Below are 9,443 nucleotides of genomic sequence, written 5' to 3' on the forward strand. Positions count from 1 at the left end.
AGCAGACCCAAAATAATTTATATTGTATTGTTTGCTATGAAAAACTGCTGAAATTGATCCCAAAAGTTTCCTTAGAGGAGAGCATGAAGATTGTTGTATTTCACCCAAGCTGTTCTATAAGAGATTACTAACATGTTGAAGTTTAAGCCTTATGTGCCCATATAGCACAGTGGGTAGGGAGTTTGCCGTCTATGATTTGTTGTCTACTGTCTGAAATCCATGACATATGGTGTGGTGATTATGGAAAATGGGTAGGAAGTGTTTCGCGGCCGCTTGGAAGGCGGCCTGGATCATGGAGGTTGGCTGCCAGGGATGGGTCCATTGGGGTGAGAGGCTTCTCAACCGCCCCCCTCTGGGGCGTCCTGAGTGAAAACAGCGGGGTGCAAAGTCCAGAACTTGAATACAACATATTTTTTTTTTTTTTTGTAGAAAAGGCGCACACCATTCTGTCCATATGCAGAAAAGTTCTGCCTGACTGTGCCTGGGGAACGATATGTATTATCAAGGATTTGAACTCAGGTAGAAGAGAATCTCACCATAAACAGAAGTAAAAATGACCTACATGCCCAAGGAACACATTAAAGGAGACAGAGACTGTAAGGCAAGAACAAAATAATGGAAAAATCATGTCTGTGTATTGGGGGAGATAAAAATAGCTATTGGAGTAAAAATCTTAATTGTACTACTGTTATTTATCTATCCTTAGCTCCCAGTCAAGTTATTAAGTAATAACATACTTGTATAGTCCTTAGAATTATGTCACATGAATAAATATAACAATGTTTTTATTATTTAATTATTATGATACTCTTTAGTGTCAACCAAGGTCAAAAGATGGAAAATATCCTTGAATTAAGAATCCATGTAACATTTAACTTTTAAGTCTAATATTTATGTATAATTTTTATAAGATATTTTCAGAAGAATCACTGTCACTGTCATCTCATTGCTCATCGATTTGCTCAAGCAGGCACCAGTAACGTCTCCATTGTGAGACTTGTTGTTACTGTTTTTGTCATATTTAATACACCATGGGGAGCGTGCCAGGCTCTGCTGTGGGAGCGAGATACTCTTGGTAGCCTGCTGGGCTCTCCAAGAGGCGGGAGGAATCGAACCTGGGTCTTCCTTGTGCAAGGCAAATGCCCTACCCACTGTGCTATCACCCCAGTGCATTCAGAAGAATATAAGCTTTATTTACTACGCTGTGATTTACAGAGTCCTTCATGTCAAAGTTTTAGGTATGCAGTGTTCCAATAATAGTCTCAAAATCAGTGTCAGCTCCCCTTCACCAATGTCCCCAAGTTTTCTCCAAAAGAGAAAATTGCCTCTTTAAAGAGTTACATTTTAAAATTTGCTAATTGTCATTTTGGTCTCCTGCCTACAGCTCACTCTGTGGTTTAGATATGTACATCTACCACACCTTAATTATCTGTGGTATACAGCATAGCAGAACTGTTGGGGCTGGACTGAGCTATCAGGGCGAGCCCAAGTAGACTGTACCGTACTACGGACAGGAACATAGGGACCCATGAAAATGGGCGAGATTTCTCGCGTGTCCTGATTGCTTTGGATGAAGCTGAACATTTTCCCCCTTCAAGCAGCCTTCAGAAAATAATTTCAGCATATTGAAAGGGGCAGTTTTCCTTTTTTCACAGAAGCCTGGCTGGTCTTTGACATGCAGATCTCAGGTGCTAGCCAGGCCTGATCTTTGACATTTGTAGATTCTGGGCTTTGGCCCAGCCTTGTCTTTGGGATGTAGATTTCAGGTGTGGACCAGTTTGTATTTGAAGTGTAGAGTTTAGGTGGCAGCCCAGCCTTGTCTGGGATGTAAATCCAAATGCTTATAGCCCAAGAAATGTTTTGGGTTTGTATCTTCTTTCCTGAGGCCAAAATTCCTGGCCTGCAGATGCAAGGAAATAATGCATATTCTACTGCCTCATTGTTCTTCCTGTAACTTCTTTTGATGCCTTTGATGTCACTGTATTGCGCCCTTTAGAGGTACCATAATCAATAAAAGGAGATCACAGGGCTCTCTACCTTTGTCAAGAGTCAGAGAGAACCTTGGCCCTCCATGAAACACATTTCTTCAGCGTTCCTTATCTCAGCGCCTCAGACCACAGGAACATTCACGCAACACAGAACAAGGAAATGTAAGGTATCAAATACATGTTTAAAAAATGGGGTCATGAGGGCAGGAGCGAAAGCATAGCAGGTAGGGTGTTTGCCATGCACACGACCAACCCAGGTTTGATTCCCAGCATCTCATATGGTACCCTGAGCACTGCAAGGAATAATTCCTGAGTTCATGAGTCAGGAAAAAGCCCTGTGAATCGCTGGTTGTGACCCAAAAAGCAACAAAAAATAAAATGGGGTTATTATAGAAATACAAAAAGGAAATTATTTGGAGGTAGTCTAGGACAGTAGTTTTCTGTGTGTGTGTGTGTGTGTGTGTGTGTGTGTGTGTGTGTGTGTGCGTGCACTTACATGTGTGGCTTTACTAGTTTTCAGAGAAATAAGGAAGATTAAGTATTTAAGATACAAGTATTACAAGGGATAGGACAGAGTCCAGTAAAAACAGTTGCTTGAAGTCTACTGAATTAAGGTTATCAAGATGGGAAGAGGTAAAAAGAGATGGAGAGGATGAAAAGTGACCTTGGATAGTGGCAGAGAGTTTGGGGTACTTTGGTAATTGCAGTGATATAATTACATTATATTTCAAAAGAATCTGGTCCTCAGAGGTGGTTTATGGTTTATGTTACTTACCTTTCACTCAGTCTCCCAGATTCAGTCCTCAACACCGCATATGGTTTTTGAGGAACATCCAGAAGTGATCACTGAGCATAGAACTGGGAGTACGTTCTGAGCACAGCCAAAAATACCCCAAAACTCTCCTCAACAGAAACCATTAATACTACTGTAAACAATGTTCTGTCAATTGTAATAAAATTAAAAATAAAAAGGTATTTCTAGATGGATTGTAGTACTGTAGCACTGTTGTCCCGTTGTTCATTGATTTGCTCGAGTGGGTACCAGTAACGTCTCCATTCTAAGACTTACAGTTCATCATTATCATTATCCTATTAATTGTCGAATTTTTCAAACGGTCTCAGTAACATCTCCATTCATCCTAGCCCTGAGATTTTAGAAGCCTCTCTTTACTCATCCTTCCCAATGATGCCGCATTGGAGACTCTTTCAGGGTCAGGGGAATGAGACCCAGCTTGTTACTGGTTTTGGCATATGAATACACCATTGGGAGTTTGCAAGGCTCCCCCATGTGGGCAAGAAACCCTCAGTAGCTTGCCAGGTTCTCCCAGAGGGAGAAGTAGGCTATAAGATGCCACGCAGCCACAATGTTGTTAGCAATATAATATACAAAGATTGTAGTAATAAAATTAGAATGCTTTAATTATTGAAATCTGGAAGAATATTTTTTTTTTGCTTTTTGGGTCACACCCAGCGATGCTCAGGGGTTACTCCTGGCTTTGCACTCAGGAACTACTCCTGGCGGTGCTTGGGGGACCATATGGGATGCCGGGGATCGAACCCGGGTCGGCCGCGTGCAAGGCAAACGCCCTACCCGCTGTGCTATCGCTCCGGCCCCTGGCAGAATATTTTGACCCCACTGCCAGGCTGTCTTCACCAAGGCACCTCGGAGGGGGGCAGGTTGAGTTTCCCTCCCTGCTCCAAGCAGAACCCTGGCAGCCAAAAAACTCCAAAACTCAACTGCCACCATGCTCAATGCCACTCTCCACATGCTTGAACAAGCCTCACTCAAGTGAGGATGAACCCTCACCCATGACAGGATGAACATCACCCAAGAGTGAACCAGCAGAAAAGCCCAGGTATGCAGGTCCCATGACTGAGCCCTCCAAGCCCTCTTGGATTGGGACTGGGCCTCTTCCCCCCAGCTCCCCAGTTTTCCAGTAGCTTGGCAATCACTCCCAGAAACTGCCCCAGGTGCCATGTAATCTCATTAACAGCCAAGACCCATAGTATATAAACTAAAGCTCCCGAAGAGAACGATACAGAATTTCCTAGAGCACATGGCTCTTATATTCTAGCCCACTCACATACCCAAATTTAGCACCATTTGTCTGGCTTTAACATACTTGTTTGTTTTGTCTTTTATACGGGCTTAAAAGGCTCCAGAATGAAATAAAGCAACCTTCACACACTTTCCTTTTTTTTGCAGTGAGAAGGTGCTTGGTGGTGGGATTGGTGTTTCAATATTATTTGAAATGATCTACTGTGAAGTACTTTATGAAAACAAAATATATAAAAAAATCTGAAAAATTTGTATTGACAATAAGTAGTTTATAGCTTATAAAATATTTGATCTAGAATCAACAGAGCTCTAAAAAATGGTTTTTAGTGCTCACTTCGGAAGCACATATAATTAGCATAGCCCCTGCACAAGGATGATAAGCAAATTCATGAAGATTGCATATTTTTCACACTCAAAATTCAATCAACATAATACACCATAATACGTATCTTTCAATTAAAGAAAATATGAAAACCATATGATCATATCAGTAGATGCAGAGAAAGCATTTTACAATATTCAGCAATCTATATATGATAAAAAACTATCAACAAAATGGGAGCTGAAGGAACTTTCCTCAGTATTGTCAAAACCATTTACTACAAGACCATGGCAAGCATTATTCTCACTGGGGAAAAATTAAAAGACTTCCCACTATGATCGGGAAAAAGACAAGATTGTTCAATCTCACCACTTCTACTAAATATAGTACTGGAAGTACTTACCATAGCAGTTAGGCAAAAAAAAGATATAAAGGACATTCAAATAGGAAAAAAAGAAACAATACTATATTTAGAAAATATGCATAAAAGATTAGACTCTATTAAAAAAAAAACCCTCCTATAAGAAAGTTCCTAGAGGCTCCACTGAGATGCGACCTGGGTGGCCACATGTTTGTGTGGCTGCTCTGCTGCTGATTGACCACGATCTGGAGTCCAGCTAGACTACTTTTGGTACCAGTAACTGCTCCCAGCAATGTCTCTATGCTGTGAATTAAGCCATAGCCCCACGCTGGCCGAGGAGGGGAAAGATCTTTCTAGGTTTTTTTTCCCCTTTTGGGAGAAAAGCGGTGTGGTGTCCACCGTATTATGAGGACTATTAAACAGGTATGAACTTAGTGGCTTGGGAAGAAAAAAAAAAGAGGTTTGAACTTGAAACAGCGGGACGCGTGGGCAATCTTAGGCCAGGGCAATACCGGTGCTCGCTCTTCTGAGATGTGACCTGAGTGGCCACACATTTGTGCGGCCGCTCTGCTGCTGATCGACCACGATCCAGAGGCCACTAGACTACTTTTGGTACCAGCAACAGCTTCCAGCAATGTCTCTAGACTGTGAACTAAGCCATAGCCCCATGCTGCCCCAGGAAGGGAAATGATGCAATTTCTAACATAAGTCTCCCTGGACTTAATTACGAAAATACTAAAATACAGAAATCCTAAACCAAAATGAAGACTTCATATCTCTTCATTCTCAGCAATGGAAAACTAATTATCAAATGCTTCCTTGTAAGCATGGCTTTTTTTTTTTGAAACTCCAACAACAATAGTGAATTTTGTGTTGAAATATTGAATGTAATCAAGGTAAAGAGAAAATGAAGTAAACTTTATCAGTTACGCAGGCGGGGGTGAGGGGTGGGAGGTATACTGGGGTTTTTGGTGGTGAAATATGGGCACTGGTGAAGGGACAGGTGTTCGAGCATTGTATAACTGAGACATAAGCCTGAAAACTTTGTAACTTTCCACATGGTGATTTAATAAAATAAATAAATTAAAAAAAGAAACTTCCTAGAAACGATAGGTTTGTATAGTAAAGAGGCAGTTACAAAGACAACACCCTAAAGTTCATGGCTTTCCTAAATAAAAATAATAAAAGAGAATAAAGAGTTATTTTTAAAAAATTGTGTCACAATTATGCCTCAGAAAATCAAGTTCCTCAGAACAAGCTTAACTAAAGAGGTGAAGGACCTATACAAAGAAAAGTATAAAACACTAATTCAGAAAATAAAAGAGGACATGAGGAAATGGAAACCCATCCCTTGCTCAGGGATCAGAAGGTTAACATCGCCAAAATGACTATCCTTCCCAAAGAATTGTACAGACTCAAATTGGCTCCTATAAGAATACTATGACATTTTTGATAAAAACAGACAAAACGCTCCTGAAGTCCATATGGAACAACAAACCTCCACGAAGAGCTAAAGCAATCCCTGGGTAAAAGGAGATGGGAGGCATCACCTTCCCCAACTTCAAACTGTACTACATGGCAGTAGTGATTAAAATGACATAGTATTGGAGTAGAGACAGACCTGTAGAGCAGTGTAGCACAGTTGGATATACTGACGCAGACGCACAAATATATGACTACTTACTCTTTGATAAAGGAGCAAGAAATGTGAAGTGGAGCAACAAAAACCTCTTCAACAAGTGGTGCTGGGAAAACTGCTCAGGTACATAAAAAAAAAGATGAACTCAGATCTCTGCCTAATGCAAGTTAGATAAAAAATATTAAAGACCTCAATATCATATAGGTATGATACATAAGTACATGGAGGAAACCTAGGCAGAACCCTCCATGACATTAAAGCTAAGGGCATCTTTTTTTGGGGGGGGGTCACACCTAGCGATACACAGGGGTTACTCCTGGTTCTGCACTCAGGAAATATCCCTGGCGGTGCTTAGGGGACCATATGGGATGCTGGGAATTGAACCCGAGTCTGCCATGTGCAAGGCAAATGCCCTACCCGCTGTGTTATTGCTCCAGTCCTGAAGCTAAGGGCATCTTTAAAGATAAAACACCACTGAACAAGCAAATGGAACCAAAGATGAACAAATAGGACTGTAGGATAACATTAACACAGGTAGCTTAGGTTTATTTGGGTTACTCCCATCACAGTTCTACCTTTCCTCTGTGTTTATTTGTAACTTCTTTGACCTCTGTTGATGCATAAATATTGTTTTTGTCTTCTCCTTAAGTCCTTTGCATAGTTTACTCCGAGGTCCTTTTGTATGGGCACAGGAAGATGGTAGTAAATATTATACTTTTGTAAACTGGAAATCATTTAACTCTACATGATATCTTCCTCCTGGTCATCTGTTCTCTTGACCTAAGCCTCAGCTTCCCTTACTTCCTAGCACCCGCAAAGGCAGTGTCCCAAAGAGGGATGGGATGGACCCAGGGCAAGCAGTGAGCTATGTGCTACCCTGGCATCAAGATGGACCTGGCCAAAGTGCCTGATGCTTAACTATAAGTTAAGAGCTTAGTCATGCACAGATGTTGTCATGATCCAAACAGTAATAACTAGATTCGGACCCGGCTAGTGTTAGGAATGATTGATCTGACCTGAGCTGATCTGACTCAGACTCAAGAGTAGTCTGAGTCCTTGGCAAGATATTCCCAGGAGAGCTGCCCTATAAGCCTCAATGTATCTCTTACTGTGTCCTTACCAAAATAACTAGTATTAAGATGTTGATTGAGGAAAGGAGAAAAAAAAAAAAACCTTAAGATGTATTTTGCCTGCAGGTAGCCAGGAAGGTCTTTGAAATACCTCTAGGTGGTTTTTCCTTTGAACCTGGTAGACCCTCAGAAAGGGCTTTCTTATGTTGATTTTGCTACCAGACAGTGTGTAGCATGGGCCCAGAGGGCAGGGTGAAAACAGACAAATTGGTGTGGATTGACTAGTGAGGAGAAGCAGAATCCAGAGATCTGGGGGGCTAGGAAGAAAGTGCTGGGGGAGAGAGATGAGAGAGTTGGAAGAGAGAGTGGAGAGAAGCAGTCAGACTCAGAATCCAGAGAGGAGAGAGAGAGAGAGCCCAGACTGAGAGATGGAGGGTGGAGACATGAGCGGGAGAGATAGTAGGAGACGGGAATGAGGGGCAGTGTGAGACTAGAATGGAGAGCTCCAGAGACTGGAACAGGCACGTGGAAAGAATGAAATGAAGGGCAACCGATAAATCAACTGGCTTGGCCCTCATTTCCTCTTCCATCTGCCCCATGACCTGGGCCACCCTGGCTGGGCAAGCGGCCTGGGACCTCCCACCAAACCTGGGTGCCCATGGGGAGAGCTGCAGGGGCTCTCCCCGCCCCACTACTGCCCTGGCAGATTTTTTTACAAATAGGACTAGGTGAAACTAAGAAGCTTCTGCATCTCAAAAGAAGTGCTGACCAATATATGGAGATAGCCCACAGAGTGGGAGAAATCATATACTCAATACCCATCAGATAATGGGTTAATATCCAAGACATATAAGGCACTGGTAGAACTTTATAGGAAAACACTTCCAACCCTATCAAAAAATGGAGAGAAGCCATGGAAATTCCTTAAAGAAGAAATGCAAATGGCCAGAAGGCACATGAAAGAATGCTGTACGTTGTTAATCACCAGGGCAATGCAAATCAAAACAACACTGAGATATCACATTATACTACAGAGAGTGGTACACATCAAAAAGAATAAGAACAATGAGTGCTGGCATGGATGTGGGAAGAAAGGGGCTCTCATTCTTTGTCGGTGGGAATACCAAATATTCCAGTCATTTTGGAAAACATTTTGGGCATTCCTCAAAAAGTTAGTAATTCAGTTTTCATTTGACCTTCAATACCACTTCTGGTAATATACTCCCAGGGTGCAAAAACAAGCTCCTGAAATGACATCTGCATTTGTATCTTCATTGCAGCACTACTCACAATAGCCAGAATCCGGAAACAACCCAAATGCCTGAGAACAGACGACTGGTTAAATAAACTATGATAGATATACGTAATCGAATACTATACAGCTGTTAGAAAAAATGAAGTTATAAGATTCATTTATAAATGGATGGACATGGAAAGTATGATGCTGAGTGAAATAAGTTTGAAGGAAGAAGAAAGGCATAGAATTACTGCACTCACTTGTGGGATATGAAAAATACATAATATGAGCCTAACACCCAAGTAGAAACAAGGGACAGGAGGCCTTATCAGTTGAAGGCCTTCCTCAAGAGTTGGGGGAGAGGGTGGTAAGGATAGAGAAGAGACCATTATGACAATGTTGCTTGGAGGAATTCCTTTGGATTGGAGATGTGTGCTGAATGTAGGTGAAGGACCAAACATGATGGTCTCTCAGTATTTGTATTGCAAATCATAATCCCCAAAGTATATATATATATATATATATATATACACACACATATATATATACAAAGTATATATATATATATATATAGAGAGAGAGAGAGAGAGAGAGAGAAAGAGAGAGAGAGAGAGAGGGAGAGAGAGAGACAAAGAAAAGTGCCTGCCAAAGTACAGGTTGTTGGGGGCTAGAGAGGGTAGAAGGAAGAATACGGGGATATTGTTGGTGTGAAATGTACACTTGTGGGGCTGGAGCAATAGCATGGCCGGTAGGGCTTTTGCCTTGCA

General features: G+C 41.6%; 1 pseudogene; it reads left to right on the forward strand.

The window, feature by feature from the left end:
• Positions 1–4,357: 4,357 nt before the first annotated feature.
• LOC129399202 (U6 spliceosomal RNA) lies at positions 4,358–4,455 on the forward strand (annotated as a pseudogene).
• The last annotated feature ends 4,988 nt before the right edge of the window (positions 4,456–9,443 follow it).

The sequence above is a fragment of the Sorex araneus genome, chromosome 10 (genome assembly GCF_027595985.1).
Source record: "Sorex araneus isolate mSorAra2 chromosome 10, mSorAra2.pri, whole genome shotgun sequence".
NCBI classification, from domain to species: domain Eukaryota; kingdom Metazoa; phylum Chordata; class Mammalia; order Eulipotyphla; family Soricidae; genus Sorex; species Sorex araneus.